The sequence below is a fragment of the Anolis carolinensis genome, chromosome 3 (genome assembly GCF_035594765.1).
Source record: "Anolis carolinensis isolate JA03-04 chromosome 3, rAnoCar3.1.pri, whole genome shotgun sequence".
NCBI classification, from domain to species: domain Eukaryota; kingdom Metazoa; phylum Chordata; class Lepidosauria; order Squamata; family Dactyloidae; genus Anolis; species Anolis carolinensis.
In genome coordinates, this window is record NC_085843.1 from 100,741,810 (window position 1) to 100,761,316 (window position 19,507).

Consider the following 19,507-nt stretch of genomic DNA (forward strand, 5'->3'; position numbering starts at 1 on the left):
AGCAGAGTCAGCTGCTGGCTACAAAAGAACACTTCTTTTCAATTTTGCAAATCTTTACAGGCTTTGCAAGCTAGCATTTCTGTGATCCATAACCTTTTGGAAAGGCATGATTTTTTAAGAGATCATAACATTTTAGAAAGCCAAAATCTCCATAGCTATTTGGAACCATGGCCCTTTTGGAGATCAATTGGCATCCACACTATTTGGAACAATCATCACCTTTTTGTAAAGTATGAACTTCCTGAGAAGAGTTAAAAACTCGCTTAAGTCAGTCTTCTCCTTAGTGGTAAATACCCACTAGGTTCATGCAAAGCAATTTAGGTTTCTCAGACCTCTTCCACACAGCTGAATAAAATCCCACATTATCTGCTTTGAATTGGGTTATATGGCAGTGTGGACTCAGTTAACCCAGTTCAAAGCAGATATTGTGGGATTTTCTGCCTTGACATTCTGGGTTATATGCCTGTGTGGAAGGGCCCATAGTTATTAGACTGATATCCCTGGTTTTCTCTTTGAACTGTTAGGAACTAAGCATTCAGACAACCCCTTAGAAGTGCGAGCTCTCGAATCTTTTTGTGGGGCATCCAAATGTTCACAAATACATTACTGAACATTAACTCAATAAAGACTAACTATTCACTGCACGACATTGACTGACTTCTAAACTGCACAACTTCTGAGGTAAACTCTAACACACAGTACTGTGCTGACTGAGGTAAAACATGGCTGCACTGAGGTAAAAAGTGACTTCTAAAATGGAGTCTCGGGGCCATTCTACACAGCTCTATATCCCTGAATATCAAGGCAGAAAATCCCACATTTTCTGCTTTGAACTGGGATATATGGCAGTGTGGACTCAGATAACCCAATTCAAAGCAGATATTGTGGGATTTTCTGCCTTGATATTCTGGGTTATATGGCTGTGTGGAAGGGCCCTCAGTCTGAAGAGTCACAGATCTAGTCCCACCCACAATCTCAAACAGCATACGTAGAGTCTTCTATAATATCTCCAGTAGATGGCACTATGGGACATTTATTGATACAGTAGAGCAGGGGTCCCCAAACTAAGGCCTGGGGGCCAGATGCGGCCCTCCGAGGTCATTTACCTGGCCTCCGCCCTCAGTTTTATAATATAATATATTGTATATACATATAATATTGATAATAATATTATAATGTAGTACAATATAACACTAATAATAATACCATATAATAATATTAATTATATACTCTATATTACATATATTACTAATAATATTACAGTTTAGTGGTATAGTTCAATATAGTAATATATAATGCTAATATTGTGCTATGCTAATAATATAATATATTGTATGTACATATAATTTGTAAGCCACTCTGAGTCCCCTTTGGGGTGAGAAGGGTGTGATAAAAATGTAGTAAATAAATGCAGTAGATAAATAAATAATAAATAAATACATTTTAGACTTAGGCTTGCCCAAAGTCTGAAATGACTTGAAGGCACACAACAACAACAACAACAACAACCCTAATTAACTTGACTATCTCATTGGCCAGAAGCAGAAGCACACTTCCCATTGAAATCCTGATAAATGTATGTTGGTTGAAATTATATTTATTTTAAAATATTGTATTGTTCTTTTATTGTTCTTGTTGTTTTTGCACTACAAATAAGAAATATGCACTGTGCATCGGAATTTGTTTGTATTTTTTCTTCAAATGATAATCCGGCCCCTCAACAGTCTGAAGTATTGTGGACCGGCCCTTGGCTTAAAAAGTTTGAGGACCCCTGCAGTAGAGTCTCACTTATCCAAGCTAAACTGGCCGGCAGAAGCTTGGATAAGCGAATATCTTGGATAATAAGGAGGGATTAAGGAAAAGCCTATTAAAGATCAAATTACGTTATGATTTTACAAATTAAGCACAAAACTTCATGTTATACAACAAATTTGACAGAAAAGGTAGTTCAATACGCAGTAATGTTATGTTGTAATTACTGAATTTACGAATTTAGCACCAAAATATCACGATATATTGAAAACGTTGATTACAGAAATGGCTTGGATTATCCAGAGGCTTGGATAAGCGAGGCTTGGATAAGTGAGACTCTACTGTACCTATAGCAATATCTAAGGCCCCTTCTACACAGCCATATAACCCAGAATATCAAGGCAGAATAACCCACAACATCTGCTTTGTACTGGGTTATCTGAGTCTACACTGCCATATATTCCAGTTCAAAGCAGATAATGTGGGATTTTATTCAGCTGTGTGGAAGGGGTCTCAGGATATTATGGCAGATAATCCACAACATCTGTTTTGAACTGGGGGCCCTTCCCCACAGCCATATAATCCAGAATAGCAAGGAAGAATAACCCACAATATCTGCTTTGAACTGGAATATCAGAGTCCACACTACCATATATCCCAGTTCAAAGCAGATGTGGGATTTTATTCAGGTGTGTGGAAGGGGCCTGGGTTACCAGAGTCCACACTGCCATATAATCTAGTTCAATGTGGATTTTATACAGCTGTGTGGAAGGGGGCTTAGTATAAACTTTGTAGGGCAAATACATATAATTAACATGCCATCCTTCAAGTCTGAGCATTTAGGCCCCTTCTACATAGCTGCATAAAATACAGATTATCTGCTTTGAACTGGTTTACTTGGCAGTATAGACACAGATAATCCGATTCAAAGCAGATAATGTGGATTATCTGCCGATATTCTAGATTATATGGCAGTATAGAAGGGACCGTAGCTCAGGCATGGGCAAACTTTGACCCTCCAGGTGTTTTGGACTTCAGCTTCCACAATTCCTAACAGCCTACTGGCTGTTAGGAATTGTGGGAGTTGAAGTCCAAAACACCTGGAGGGCCAAAGTTTGCCAATGTCTGTCTTAGATATTGCTATAGGTGTCAGTAAATGTCTTATAGTGCCATCTGCTGGAAATATTACAGAAGACATTTTATAAAGGAAAATAAACACCCTGAACAATGCAACGATTTTCCACTTATGTGCTTTTGTAGCATTAAAACAGCCTAAAACCCTGGGTAGATACCTCTAGCCAACAATATGGGGCCAGAGGAACCAATTCACAGCATTAAGAACATCATGCTTTACCTTCTATAGAAAAGGGTAAACCACACATTGCAGCATTGATTACACTGCATCCTGTTGTTGGTGCTGTTGTTTTCATTTAGCCTGCAGAAGATCAAAGTATAACATGTTTCCTGAATTGTCACCCTGCAGGTGAAACCGAAAGACCAACTCTCAGAGAAACCTATTAAAACTCAAGAGAGTAATGATGGGATTGAAAAAGGAGGCCTCTGAAATCCTTGTTATTGATAAAGATTGATGATGATGATGATGATGATGGTCCTAAATTCAAATGTGGCTTCTTAAAAAAACTGCTATACAGTTAAAATGAGTTAAAACTGCACTGAAGAATAATCGCAATGGCCCATTCCAGTGATGAATGTGTATTGGGTAAGGGCTAGTGCAAGTACAGTAGAATCTCACTTATCCAACACTCATCCAATGTTCTGGCTTATCCAACGCATTTTTGTAGTCAATGTTTTCAAAACATCGTGATATTTTGGTGCTAAATTCGTAAATACAATAATTACTACATAGCATTACTGCGTATTGAACTACTTTTTCTGTGAAATTTGTTATATAACATGATGTTTTGGTGCTTAATTTGTAAAATCATAACAAAATTTGATATTTAATAGGCTTTTCCTTAATCCCTCCGTATTATCCAACATATTCGCTTATCCAACATTCTGCCGGCCCATTTATGTTGGATAAGTGAGACTCTACTGTATATTAATTTTATTCTCTTTTCAGATAGCTCCAAGTTCTGCTCAATTCACTCCCTCAAATTGAAAAAGGAGTCGGTGATCATATTCAGTAGCGCTGATGAGAAATGGAAATGGAAATTTCATTTTCTCTTCCATAAAAGTAGAATAGTTGTGTACAAAGGATAAAACATCTTGTTTTAACATTAGTAATGCTCTCCTTTCCCCTTCTCTTTTTCCAGACACATGAACTCTTGAACAGATTGAGGCCAGGATGGACAAAAACAGTGGACGCTTTCAAAACTGTGAGGTCAAAATAAAAAGTATACATAAATGGCTGGCGTGTTGATGTGAGTATTTTGTTTTGTGCCTACTTGATTTTTCAACTGTTCTATGTGTTAAACCCAAAGTTTCTCCTCACCTTTATTAAATACCTTTGAAATAGATGAAGACATGTGATATTTTTCCAATCCATTGTTTTTGTTGTTTTTATTTGGGTTATTGCCATGTAGAAAGTTGCTATGGAAGATCCATCAGGGTTACCAAAGAATACCTGGAAACCAAAGAGAAGGATTTAAAATAAGGTACAGTGTTCCCTCACTACTTCATGGTTCACTTTTTGCGGATTCGCTGTTTCGCGGTTTTTCAATAAACTCTAAAAGACTATTATAAATCATAAAAAATTACAATTTACAGCCTAAGGGAGGGAGGAAGGAGAAGCCAAAGGGAGAGAAAAGGAGCCCAAGCGGCAACAGGAGGAGAAGGAGGCAATTTATCAACACACGATTGGTTGATAAAGACTTAAAATAGTGTGTAACTATTAAAATAATGTATAAATATTAAAATAAATATAGCGTCCCTTCTTCGCAGATTGTGGGTGGTCCTGGAACCTAACCCCTTCGATAAGTGAGGGAACACTGTACATTGTTAATATAACAGCATAAACAAAACAAAATGACCACTGTAACAATTACATGTAACTGAGGGCCCTTCGTCACAGCCATATAACCCAGCATATCAAGGCAGATAATTTGACAATATCTGCTTTTAACTGGGTTATCTGAGTCCACATTGCCATATATTCCTGTTCAAAGCAGATAATCTGGATTTTATTCAGTTGTGTGGAAGGGGCCTAAAATGAAAAGGAGAAGGAGAGATGTGAAGCCTTTTACATAGGGAACCAAAACTCAGGTTTGGCCTTTCAAACTGCAAATACAAAACTATCCTTTATCACCCCCTGAAAGCACTTGATCGGCCATGACCCAATGCTATGTAATCCTGGGGTTTATAGTTTCACTAGGTCCTTAGCCTTTGCCGTCTTTGGAAAGGCATTGGCACTCTTTTGGCAGAGAAGACTTTGTGAATTTCATAGCATTGAGCCATGGCAGTCTGAGTGCTGTTAAACTAAATCCTGAGAGGTCCCTGAATCTGCAACTGCATGGCAGGGGGTTGGATTGGATGGCCCTTGGGGTCTCTTCCACAATGATCCTATGACCAACACTCTTTGGCAGAGAAGACTAAAGATCTTGTGAAACCCCCACTTCCTGTAATACAGATAGTGCAGTGTTATTAATAAAAACCCCTTAAATGAGGAAGGAAAGAAAGAAAAAGTGGCTAAAGTCTGACTCTAAGAAACTTTGTAAAAGTATTTTGCCCACTCTCATCCACAATGACATATAAAATGGCTCTGCAACAACATTGTCTGTGGGTGAGTGAAAAAAGTAAATTTAACTCTTTTCCAAATGTTACGACTTCACATACTTCTCTGCCTTTATGAAGGCTCCAGAATTCTTGGACAGAGAATGCTACATACAGACCTTGTGAAACAAGGAAATGACTCCCGAGTAAGTCTGCCTCGAGATGGCTGAAGGCCCTTTTACGCAGCCACATAACCCAGAATATCAAGGCAGATAATCCACAATATCTGTTTTGAACCGGATTATCTGAGTCCACATAATCCTGTTCAATGTGGATTTTATACAGCTGTGTGGAAGGGGCTTGACACACAGACATGATAGTCAGCCTTAGGGATTCTTGTACCCAAAATATCTGACTTTATAAGTAAAAGTATTAACTTTCTTTTGTCTATAATGCTCAAAAACGTCAGTTGGAAGAAAGAGCTGCAGCCAGCTTGTGACCTGGGACTGGTTACAGGAAGCACTCAAGTTGCTCAGTGGCTACTAGTCTGTTTCTGAGTATGATCTAAAAAGCCCTGAAATGGCTTATGTTGAGTCATTTGACTCCCTTTGTGAGCCCCTTAGAGCTCCCTCAATTAATAGTTCTTCGGTAGTACACTACAGTGGGACCAAATGGCCCCTCAGCAATGTCATCTGTGGGGGGGGGGGGGGGAGAGAGAAAGGGGGTAAATTCAACTATTTTTCAAATGTTATTACAGGTGGTTTGAGTGTGGGACTACAACTCTGGAGATCAGGGCTGAACCTTTGCTCAGCCATGAAACCCAGTAGATCAGCAAAGATTCAATTTGAAATCATTCTGTCTGTGCAACCACAAGCCACCCATGAATGAATTACCACTAGATACCTCTCTCAGCACAGAAAAAGATCCTGGCCTCCATCATTCACAAGTTGACAACCTCGTAACGTAAGGCCTAATGAGATATTCCCCATTTGTGGAGTTAATTTTTAGATATGTTGCCGAGTTGAAATGGCTAATAAATCTTGATAACTTGATAACTCATTAAACTGTTTGTAACTTTTTGTGGAATTGTAAAATGTTGCCATCATGAGGATATACTGCTTTGAAATTGGGTCTATCATTTTGAAACACCCTGTACATAGTAATCTAAAATTAGAATATATGTTGGAGAACTGCTGCTTACCAACATGTTTAAGTGACTTGTTAATATCTTTTCTCTTTTCTAAGACCGCTGTCTCTGTTAAAGCAAAACATTTTGGAAATAAAGGAGTTTCCTGCCCTAATTTGTAGTTTAAACCGTCAGAAACTACCCCCTTCTTCAATACTATCAGTACTCTACTTGGATTTTAATAGGTTCTTTTGAGATCTAATTTCTGTTCTTTCAGTTTTACAAGCAGGATGTAATCCAGGAAATATTTTATACTTGATGTTTTGCAGGTTGAATGAAAATAGCCAAGAAAAGAGTGCAGTGTAATCAATGATGCAATGTGTGACTGACTCTTTTCTGTAGAAGGTAAAACATGTTCTCGATGTTGAGAATTGGTCCCCTCCCTCCATCTAGGGTTTTAAGCATTTTTAATTCTGTAAAAATACACACATAGAAAATGACTGCATTGCTCATCTGCTTTAGGGTGTTTGTTTTGCTTTTGCCTTGGGAATACCCCACTATATTTTTCTTTCAACAGAAGCAAATTAATGCATTTTTAAAATACTTAATTTCAGAATCTCTTTGAGGCACACAAAGACGTTATACAAAACACATAGGCTATTATTTTTAAAAGAAAAAAAGACTTCTGCTGTTGTAAAGTGTTTTCAAAAATATATCCAACAGATGGCACTATATGATTTTTACTGATACCTATAGTAATATCTAAATTAATTGCTGATGGTTTGTATAGTTTTTAATGATTTAATTTATGGCTACATGTGGTTGTTTTTAGACTTGTAATGTTCTTTCATATGGATGTGAGGCATTGAATCTTTGCCATTTACTATGTTGTGAACCGCTTTGAGTCTCCCAAGCGGTGAGAAAAGTGGTATATAAATGAAATAAATTTATTTATTTTGTGTCAAAAGCATTGCGTAATAAATAAGTTAAAAAGTGATAAAATAAAGGAATCACAAACAGCTAAATAGTTTTGGACCAAAAGTGGGCAACAGCAATCGCATTGTCCGTAGCTTTAAACAACTCCTCCTCCGTGCATGAGGCAGGGCATTGTGGGCAAGCATACATATGAGTTGTTTGTTCAGCTCCACAGTCACACAAGGTGGAGGATTCCTCTATTGCTTTTAAACAATGAAATAAATGAAAGGAAATTAAATAAATAAAGGGCAGACTTGAAGGGCAGCAGATTAATTATATGTACTTGCCCTACAAGGTTTTATATTTAGTTTGTCAGGGTTTTCCATACATTTCCAGAAAATTGTGATTTTATAAAGGTCTTCTTTAGTCTTTGCAGTTTCAGTCTTGCTAGTATTTAGTTCTCGCGATCTTTTATTATGCTTGCCACAAACTATTCATTTTGGAAATTGCTTAACATATTACCACATGGTCCAGTTTGTTGTTGTTTATTGGTTCAGTCGCTTCTGACTCTTCGTAACCTCATGGACCAGCCCACGCCAGAGCTTTCTGTTGGCCTTCGTCGCTCCCAGTTCCTTCAAGGTCAAGCCAGTCACTTTAAGGACACCATCCATGTCACAGCTATCAAACATGGGTCCCAAACATTCAACCCCTTCTGCGGAAGCTGCACCCTTTGTCCAAGGAGAAAACCCCAAAACAAACTGTCTTTTAGTAAAGAAAGATTTATATGAAAATATATACAAACACAACAGTCCTTGGCTTTTATCAGCTGCTTTCAAACGACCAAACAAAATGTTCTTATCTTCAAGCTTTCAAGCTCCAACCTTTCAAAATCTCTGGTTTCCAGACTCTCCGTCTTCAAACTCTCTCTTCCGCTCCACTCCAACAGCTTTCCAACAGCAACACCATCATCATCACCTTCACCATCACAATCACAAACTCAAGATTTACTCAGTCTCTATTAATAGCACTCAGTCTTTAGCAGGTGTCTTGATTGCTGCTGTTCATACATGGATAGGACATGATTCTTACAAACACTTATCCGTTTTCACATAAGAAATGACCTAAATAATATAAAACTCTGACAATCCATCCATCTTGCCCTTGGCCAGCCTCTCTTCCTTTTTTCTTCCATTTTCCCCAGGATCATGATCTTTTCCAAGCTTTCCTGTCTTCTCATTATGTGGCCAAAGTACTTCATCTTTGCCTCTAATATCCTTCCCTCCAGTGAACAGCCGGGCATTATTTCCTGGAGTATGGACTGGTTGGATCTTCTTGCGGTCCAAGGCACTCTCAGGATTTTCCTCCAATGCCACAGTTCAAAAGCATCTATCTTCCTCCGCTCAGCCTTCCTTATGGTCCAGCTTTCGCATCCATAGGTTACTATGGGGAATACCTTTGCTTTAACTATGCGGACCTTCGTTGCCAGTGTGATGTCTCTGCTCTTCACTATTTTATCGAGGTTGGCCATTACTCTCCTCCCAAGCAGTAAACATCTTTTGATTTCCTGGCTGCAGTCTGCATCTGCTGTGATCTTTGTGCCTAGAAATATAAAGTCTGCCACTGCTTCCACGTTTTCTCCCTCGATTTGCCAGTTTTCAATCAGTCTGGTTGCCATAATCTTGATGTTTAACTGCAACCCAACTTTTGCACTTTCTTCTTTCACCTTGGTGATATAGCTCCTTAGATCCTCCTCACTTTCAGCCATCTGAGTGGTATCACCTGCATATCTAAGGTTGTTAATGTTTCTTCCAGCAATTTTAACTCCAGCCTTGGATTCATCAAGCACGTCGCATGATGTGTTCTGCATACAAGTTGAATAGGTAGGGTGAAAATATGCAGCTCTGACATACTCCCTTCCCAATCTTGAACCAGTGTTGTTCCGTGGTCTGTTATTACTGTGGCTACTTGCTCTTTATACAGATTTCTCAGGAGACAGACAAGGTGACTTGATATCCCCACACCACCAAGAACTTGCCACAATTTATTATGATCCACACAGTCAAAGGCTTTAGAATAGTCAATAAAGCAAAAATAGATGTTTTTCTGAAACTCCCTCCCTATTATCCAGCAGATATTGGCAATTTGGTCTCTGGTTCCTCTGCCTTTTCTAAACCCAGTTTGTACATCTGGAAACTCTTGCTCCATGTATTGCTGGAGTCTGCCTTGGAGGATCTTAAGCATTAACTTACTGGCATGTGAAATAAGTGCTACTGTACAAAAGTTTGAGCATTCTTTAGCGTTTCCCTTTTTTTTTTGGTATGGGGATATAAATGGATTTTTTCCAATCTGATGGCCATTCTTGTGTTTTCCGTATTTGCTGGCATATGGCATGCATCACCTTGACAGCATCATCTTTCAAGATTTTAAATAACTCAGCTGGGATCTCGTCATCTCCTGCTGCCTTGTTATTAGCAATGCTTCTTAAGGCCCATTCAACCTCACTCTTCAGGATTTCTGTTTCTAATTCATTCACCACACCATCAAAGCCATCCTCTATATTATTATCCTTCCAAATACAGTTCTTCTGTATATTCTCACCATCTTTTTTTCTTCAGCTTCTGTTAGGTCCTTGCCATCTTTGTTTTTGATCATGCCCATTTTTGCCTGAAATTTACCTCCGATGTTTCTGATTTTCTGAAAGAGGTCTCTTTTCCTTCCTATTCTATTGTCTTCTTCCACTTCCATGCATTGCTCGTTTAAAAATAGTTCCTTGTCTGTTCTGGCTAACCTCTGGAATTGTGCATTTAATTATCTCCCCCTATGACTGTTTCCTTTCGCCTTCCTTCTTTCTTGGGCTACTTCCAGTGTTTCAGCAGACAACCATCTTGCCTTCTTGGTTTTCTTTTTCTTTGGGACGTACATGGTCCAGACAATCCACAAAATGTAAGAATACTTACAAATTCCTAGAACGACACTGAAACAATATACCATTGCAAACGACTGTTCAATCACTCCCTTACTGGCAAAATTCTTCCTCTTCAAATAATAAAGATTCCCATAGTCTATAAAGCAATAGGAACTGAATTAATATAAGCACTGGTTTGACCACTCCAGTCATTGTAAGGGACAGCTGGTTTTGTTTTCTGCTTTTGAGTTTTTTCTGAACATATGGGTTACTTGTTCACTCAAATAGCACAAAGTCCATTTTCAGTATCACAAATGTGCTATACAAATGGTGTCAAGCCCATTTACAGGAGCCCCTTAAACCAGACTATAATTTCACCTTATGTGTGTATGTGGTTTTTTGATGTTGTAGAGGCCGTAACCACCATGGACTGGCCACAATGCTGTGATAGCCTCCTCCCTCTTTTCCCGTGCCCCTTCTGTTGCTGTTAGAGTGTGAAAGGGGCCAACAAACTGCCTTGGTTATGTTCCCAGAACTAGATGAAGGATATCATCTACTGAGACTTCTGGGGAACCCAATGGATCTCCAGTGCCCTGTTCTGCTCTCCATTAATTGTGGAAAGACTATTGGGAGGCTATTGCTGAAAAATGGAGAGTCATACCACCTCATCACAAAGGGCTAAAATCAGCGGCATGCGCCAATTTTAGCCCAGGTCACTCACAAAGCCGGCCGGCTCCCATCACATGTGCTGACACCATGCTAGTTTGTGGGTGAAGAAGGGTTGAGCCAGCACACGCTGCCAGCAGGGCAACATGGGAGATCTCCCGTGTTGCCATATAATCTATGGGGGGAAGCTGCATGCACCATACACACTCATGCTTCCCCCCCCCCATATGATCGCCCTCACTTGGATTCAAGCAACGCCGGGCGTGGGGCGCCGGATTCCCCACTCCCCTATACAAACCAAAACCCCACCGCCCCCGGCTGTCTGATGAGGTCGATAGCTTCATCAAGTTGGAAGAGGCCTTATGGGACTTTTAATCCATTTGCTCAATACAATATATCCAGCTAAAGCAGTGGTTCTCAATCTGTGGGTCCTCAGATGTTTTGGCCTTCAACTCCCAGAAATCCTAACAGCTGGTAAATTGGCTGGGATTTCTGTGAGTTGTAGGCCAAAACACCTGGGGACCCACAGGTTGGGAACCACTGAGCTAAAGCATTCCTGGAAGGGAACTGTTCAGCCTCTTTGAAAATGTCCACAGAGGGAGGGTTCCCAAACTATCTTTCCAGGGGTTCCCAAACTTTTAAAGCCATGGAGCCCTTTTTGAAGCACCATTTTCTCGTGGAGCCCCAATAACTGTTTAGGGTTTAGTTCTATCTGTTTATGTTCGACGAGACAAATTACACAATGTATATGAAACATAGGTGAATTTCATATTCAGGCTTGGGGCCCATTTCCGAGATATTATTATGTATGTATTAAAGTACAGGTATTCCAAAAATCCCTCCAAAATCCAAAACACTTCTATAGCATAGATGCACCCAGTCTCCATTCTACTCAGTGGATGGGGAAGGCGAAGCCAGCAACACAAGTAGAAATCCAACTATGATTGATGTCAGTGGAGGGCGCTCTTGACTCATATATGATCCATACAAGCTTATATTTGAAAATCAGGAAGGGGGTTTGCTTCTTTGTTTCATCAGACACAGGAGCACATTTTCTTTCTTGAAGTGTATATCGCCATTAAAAACTGTTTGAAGTGTGCATGGGTTAGGCATAGAGGACATTCCCCTTGCCTACAGAGTGATGATCCCAGCACAATGCTTGCAGTTGCTCTTGAAGAAGATACTAAAACATGATTTGTGATGCAGTTATTAACATTCACTAAATGAAAGTAAGCTAGAGGAAGAGGCGAGAATGGCAAGGGAACAAAGCCCTGTTCTGCCCTTCTCCAGCTGAATCTGACAGGCAGAAAACACATTGACTGACTCTTGCAAAATTTGGCAGTCTGGTCCTTTCACCTTCTATGTACTGGGGCCAAATGTTTACTTTACTTGAAAGGATTTCCTGTGTATTTTAAAACTTGAATGTGATGGAGGCCTGGCCAATGCATTGCCTCCTGTCTTTCCTCTTCACAGAATGAGGAATTATGCCAGGGGAAATGCCTGAACAGGGAATTCAAAATCACCAGGAATGTGTGCATTTCCTGTTCCAACCCAATCTATGAGCCATAACGCCAGATCAAAACATCATTTGCACAGGATAGGGCAAACAAGTGGAGACATGTGAGAGAAAATCAGAAATCATTCTGTCACAATTGAAGCCACAAATCACAACTGCCTCTTGGTTTAAAGCAGTGATTCCCAAAGTGGGCGATACCACCCCCTGGTGGGCACTGCAGCGATCCAGGGGGGCGGTGATGGCTACAGGTGCATTTTCCATATGCATTAAGACATATATCTTTCTGTTTAATTGCTATTAAAAATGTAAATTAATTTCCAGGGGGCACTGAGTAATATTTTTTCTGGAAAGGGGGCGGTAGACCAGTAAGTTTGGGAACCACTGGTTTAAAGAAAAGCGGTGCATCCCTTCCGATATTGAACAGCAGCTCCTAGCAACTAGGGTATAACTGATGGGTATTGCAGTTCAACAGCATCTATAAAATAAGGGAATTTAATTCCATAATATAAGTAGTAGAGAAAGTTGGTGTTTGGGATAATTTCTGCAGTGTTCATTGTAGGCTGGAGCAAGTCAGTTTCTAAACCCATTTCATTAGATGAGCCTGGACAAGCAGCTCTGTCTCAAACCATCGTACCTTGCAGAGTTGTTCTGAGCCTACTGGCCCTTCGTATCTATGGATTCTGCATTCACAGATTTAACTATGGCTTGAAAATATTCCAATAAACAAACTTTCATTTTTTCATTGTACATAAGGGGGATCGTTTTACTATGCCGATTTGAAAAACCAGAGATTTTGGTCTTGGAACTAAAGCCCAGCAGATATTGGTATATTGGCCCACTCTAATAAAAATGGAGAAGAATCTACTAGTCTGGTTTTCACAGAGAAAGGGTATGATAAACATGTCAAAAGTAAAAAAAAATGAACTTTTCTTACTTTTGGAATTATAGCAAACATTTCTGTTTCATATCCTCTCAGTAGAGATCTTTGATCTGAGAAATTGCAACAAGATCCAGAGATGTTATCTGCTTACAAAGGGAACAATATTAAGCATTTGAAGATGTGTAATAATAGCTGTGAATTTGGGCAGACATACAAAATTGTGTCACAGCTGTCTCATTCACGTATGACCAGCACCTACATGGTTAAAAGAAGAGAAGCCACTGTTCTGGTGCAATATAGGCTAGAAAGAATGTATGAATAAAAGAGGGGAAAAAACAGGGGAAAATAGAATGAAGGAGGAAGTTAGGAACTATTTTCCTGGGAAATCCAGTACCATCAATAGATGTTGTAAACTCATTATATTTATTTCAAAGGCATTGCACAGTAATATGCCCATGAAATAACTTTCCAATACTATTATTCATTTATGTATGCTGTTGCATCATAATCTTTAATTTTTTTTCCTGCTACAAAAACAAAAAATTATTCTGAGCCAAATAAGGCTCCTCCTATCTCTTGTCAAATGCAATTACATCTCACACATATACAAAACTTGTCATCTTTGAATTAAATTGTAGAATTTTGTTGTGACTCAGAAAGGTCAAGACAATTTGCAATGGATATATACATAGTTATGCGAGGTCCACTTTTCTGTAAGTGGTGAGGGACTGTTTTAATCAGAGTGTCGGGGATTTTTGATGTCTCCCTAGTGCATAGCTTTCCAAACAGTTCATGTTGAGGACACACTTTTCAGACATGCAAAATTCACAACACAATAATAAACCTGTATGATCTCTCAATCATGATGTGCATCTATGGATACAATGGAAGAGGAATATACTAGTGCACCATACTAATTGGCACATTTGCTGCACAAAAATACATGCAAGTTGGTATTTCTTATTTCACATAGAATCAGAGGTCTCTCATTACGATGTCCTAGCCCTATTTCTCCGTCTCACCATGATACACAAATGATAGTGAATTCTCAGATGCCATCCACATGGAGTATAAGCTCTGCTAATTTCCACCCCAGTATAGACTGTGTGGGGCCCTTGGTGGCACAGTATGTTAAAGCGCTGAGCTGCTGAACTTGTGGACCAAAAGGTCCCAGGGTCAAATCCGGGAGCAGAATGAGCGCCCACTGTTAGCCCCAGTTCCTGCCAACCTAGCAGTTCGAAAACATGCAAATGTGAGTAGATCAATAGATACCGCTCCGGCGGGAAGGTAACGGCGCTCCATGCAGTCATGCCGGCCACATGACCTTGGAAATGTCTATGGACAACACCGGCTCTTCGGCTTAGAAATGGAGATGAGCACCAACCCCCAGAGTCGGACACAACTGGACTTAACATCAGGGGAAACCTTTACCTATAGACTGTGTATCCGTTATTCCATTGAGTAAGTAATGGAAAGGCACACCCAGCAGTGAAAAATAGCACTACGGTCTCAGAGGAAATGCAAAGTGGCAGCAAGTTATACACAACATCAGGTGATGACCTCCATCAACAAATGCAATTAACTATCTGAAATTCCACTTTGTCAGCCTCATGTGATAAAATCCTGTGTTGTGGTTATGTATAAATGTTTGTAAATACAAATGCATAAATATGCACATACACTGTGCTCCATGCCCCAGGTGACCAATTGAGGCTTGCATACTCTGGGCTGTAAACAAAGAGCTGAGAAACTGTTGTGTTGTCCCTGTGCTGCTTCTCAGAAAGCTAAACCTGCCTCCTTTCCCCAGATATTGACATAGCTGAGGCAGGCATCCTTGGAATGTAGATACTCCGGCTGGGCAGCTGCTGAGTTTGCCTCTGACTGGGCAGCCTGCCATAGTGACAGATACAAATGTATCTCTGCCTGTAACCTTAGATGTATTCAGGACCTTGCTTTTTGATTTTTATGTTGTCTGTATATCAAGGAAAACAATGTCTCCATTCTGAGACAATCCCCTTTAGCTAACTCAAGAGTACAGTTCTGCCATTCATTATGTCTGGCTGAAATGCCATTCATTTTTTATGGAATTTAATGCTGAATTAAACCAAGTGAAGGATACCTTGTGTCTCAGGATATGAAGCAAATGTCAACTATGATGCAATCACTAATTGATTCCATCCAAATAGTATATTTTGCTTCCCTTTTCATTGTTATGATACTGGACCAGAATGGTGACTTAATAATTGTATTAATGGAGGATGGCTTTGGAAGCATTTCTTTGTTTTATGTTGGACTACCAAAAATCCAAATCAACAGACCGAGAATAGCAGGAAATGATTGATCAATGCAGCTGCCACTGCTCCTAGAAGGGATCTTTGTACCCTTTATTTTGCCCCCCTCCCTCCTTGCAGCCCCAGGATGCTCTGTCTTTGTCAGTATCCCCCAGGCATGTGCATGAATCTCAATTTGAAACAGGCAGTTTATGGCTCATAAATATCTGGGTGTGTCAGGCCTGAATAGATCTCCTGGGAGAAGCAGCAGTATTTGGATAGTGGTTGCAAATATCCCTCTTAAGATCTCATCTCCATAGCATAGAAAATGGATTTTAATGGCCACAAGCAGATGGCATTCATGAAGGAGAACTCATATATGGGCATATAATTCATGTTGAACAGGATAGACAAAATAAGCAGTGATATACTTTAGGTTTTAACCATTCCATCTTGACTGTTTGCAGCAGTAAATAATGTCATGGAAATTTTGAATTTGATTTATTTGCAACGCAGATCACATCGAAAAGACTAAAAATTGGGAGCGGTGTGAAAATGCACCCAAATTAGATGGTAAATGTTTCATTTTTGACATGGATAGTTTCATTTGCAACTTTTTAATGGAGAAAAGTGTGGTGCTTACTGAATCAAATTCATTCTTTTTTTTTTTACATTGAGCACTGACTTTTTGCACTTTTTGACATGCTTGTTGGCACTAGATAACATGTATATGAGGTACATGTATTGGAGAATCATAGACTCCATTCCCTTCCATGATTTCAGTTCATATATTGCCAGCTATATATAGTATATAGTTCATATATATATAGTACCAGTATCTCTACCAGTTCTAGATAGGCCAATAAGTCTGTGTTATGGAAGTCTTTCCAGAATGTGTAAAGTATGGAAGAAAGGCTATAAGAATGAAGACGACAATTAGGGAGAAAGAACAAAAAAGAAATCAAAGGGGAAGAGAAACAGAGGAAGATTGGAGTCTGGAGAAAGATGTAAGGAGCAACATATTACAGGCAAGTAAGGAGGAAAGGGAAAGAGGGAAGAAAATGTTTAGAAACCATAGCTGAGGGGAAAGAAGCCCTGCAGTTATTGTAAGAGTAAAGTATTTGATCTCAGCTATGCGGAAGATGACCCAGGTTGAAATACCCTAAAATCACCAAATCTCCTCCAACCTTGGAAGCTAATATATAATATACTTTATTTATATTCCACTCTATCTCCCCGAGGGGACTCAGAGCGGATTACAGAATACATACAAGGCAAACATTCAGTGACCTCACAATAACACAGACAACAATACATAGGGGCAAGGCTTCCTGCTTTTTATTTCCGGAATCTGGAGGCTGTGCTCAACTCGGCCATGGGGAGGTGCTGTTGTTCCATTTTCAATGCCGAGGAGGCTGATGTCCATGGACTTCATGGACCAATAGATGAGGACTGATGACATTGCAGCTGAATATCTGATGGGCTGCATGCAGTGCACAGAGCTATGGATGAATTGAGCTAAGCAGGGTCAGGAATGGTTTTTACATGGATGAGAGATCACCAACAAATACTAGGTGCTGTGGGTTATATTTCAGAGAAATAAAATGGCAAACCATCTATGAAATCACGGGGTTGCCATAGGTTAGCTGGAAACAGCCACACATGTTAAAAGTTGGGATGCTACTATGGAGTACAACACCCTAAAGAACCTATTTTTCCAGTCCTTTATCTTCCAGTCCATGTACTGAGTAATCTAGAGGAGCTGGATTCAAATTATATAGTCAAACAGATTGAGAGAGACCAAAAAAACACTACAGGAAGGGATAAACTTGGAACTAATGGAGCCAGCATGGTGTAGTACTTTGAGTGTTGGACTGCAACTCTGGAGTCCAGAATTCAATCATCCACTCAGTCCTGGAGTCCCCCTTGAGTGAGTCACACTCTCTCACCTCCAGAAACGCTTGTGTCCAATTGGCATTAGAATCACCATAACCCAGAATTGAAGGCGGACAACAACAGTGAGAACAAAAATCTTAGATTGCTGCAATATTAAAGACAAAGAGTTTTATGTTCAGAAAAAAGCTAGTGTTTTTAATCAAAGGAGCAGAGTAAACACATTTCTCCAATGTAGGTGGGCAGCTTTTCCAACATTAAGTCACAGGTTATAAATAATTGTCATTTGATATGTATTGCAAAGACACACATCAGTGTGCTTAAAAAATAGAAAGGAGAAGCTATTATGTTCTGTTAAAATTTCTACAGTGTTTATGATGATAAAAAGGTCAGTAGTTTGACTGCCAAGTCATTAGAAAAGTTGAAGTCCCAGACAACTGGAGGGCAAACTTTGGGACAACTCCCAGAAATCCCAGCTAGCTTACCAGCTGTTATAAACTGTGGGAGTCGAAGTCCAGAACACCTGGAGGATCAAAGATTGGGAATCACTGCATTGGAAGGACACCCAGCAGCTCAACCCCTCTCATAGTGAACACTCCCCCCCCCCCCCCGACCAATCAAGGTATGTTTCCAGGCTGGTCTAAAGAAGCTGAGTTCTTGCAATGTTATTATTGTGTGCCTTCAAGTTGTTTTTGACTCATGGTAACCCAAAGGCTTAACAAGGTTTGTTCAGAAGAGGTTTCTGATGCATCTTGGAATTTTAAAAAATCCCACATGAAGGTAAAAATGAAATATAACAGCTGGTGCTGGCAATTGCCAGAAAATTTATGTTTATTTCTTTGTTGAATTTATATCCTGCCTTCATCCCAAAAGAGGATTTGAGACAGCTAATTCAAGTTTAGGATAACATAAAATATTGTTTGGATATTTTGAAATTGGCTGTGAATCTTGAACTCACTGAAACCTAAATCCCAATATCTGAAGCATGTTTTTAAAGTTAGATTTACAGGCGCACAACTATGCCCTACATAAATGGTTTTTGCAACTCACCAAGTTTATTTGAAAAGCCCAACCAAGAGATTCTCATTGTTGCGGATGGAACAGCTTGCTCCCATGGCATATAGCTTTCTACATGAGGGCCTCTCCAGGCAGCTTTTATTAGATTGTGTTGACATTTTCTGAGTGATCTCTTGACATTTGTTGTGCTATCCCATTCTATAACAAGTTTTTTCCCCTTTATATAGACAATACTTCCCTCCCCTTTGCTTTTATTTAGCCTGGAAAAAAGAAATACAAATCAACCTCAAGAAGCCATCTCAATATTTTATAACAGGCCCCATAAAAATATGTACATATCCACTATGGATTCAGCATTAGGATGGTTTTTTAAAGGATAGTCATCCACATTATTTAACAGTGAGAAAGTAAAAATGAGTGTTAAGGAAAATTTAAAAGACTACAGTATTGAAGAGGCTCAGTGATGGCACCAAATTATGTGCGAATGTTCTTGGAAATCTCAATGAATTTCATGTTATTTTCTATAGTAAAAGATTCCTAAATTCTCAGAAACCAACTGCAAAAATTCCAGTGAGAAAAAAGGAAGGTAGGATGAATTAACAATGAGATTTCAGAGGTCCTGATATTTAACTCCCCTGTTACATTAGCTCCACTGGCTGCCAGTCTGCTTCTGAGCACAATTCAAAGTGCTGACCCAGCTTACCTATCCAAATGTAACTCCCTCTATGAACCACCATGGAGATAAAGATCTTCTAGGGAGGCCCTGCTCTCAGTCCCACCTCCGTCACGGGCACAACTGGTGGGGACGAGAAACAGGGCCTTCTCAGTGGTGGCCCCTCGGCTATGGAATTCCCTCCCCAGTGATATTCAATCAGCCCCTTCCCTTTTAGCCTTA

At 39.7% G+C, this 19,507-nt stretch overlaps 1 long non-coding RNA gene across 2 annotated transcripts; it reads left to right on the forward strand.

The window, feature by feature from the left end:
- Positions 1 to 1,295: 1,295 nt before the first annotated feature.
- On the forward strand, positions 1,296 to 6,723 carry LOC134297516 (uncharacterized). Of its 2 annotated transcripts, none has more exons than XR_010004285.1 (4): positions 1,296 to 1,576; positions 4,029 to 4,136; positions 4,299 to 4,370; positions 6,182 to 6,723. It is a non-coding gene; the product is annotated as an uncharacterized LOC134297516 (long non-coding RNA). The 2 variants fall into 2 exon arrangements; XR_010004284.1 differs by lacking the exon at positions 1,296 to 1,576 and adding an exon at positions 2,845 to 3,472.
- Positions 6,724 to 19,507: the final 12,784 nt, after the last annotated feature.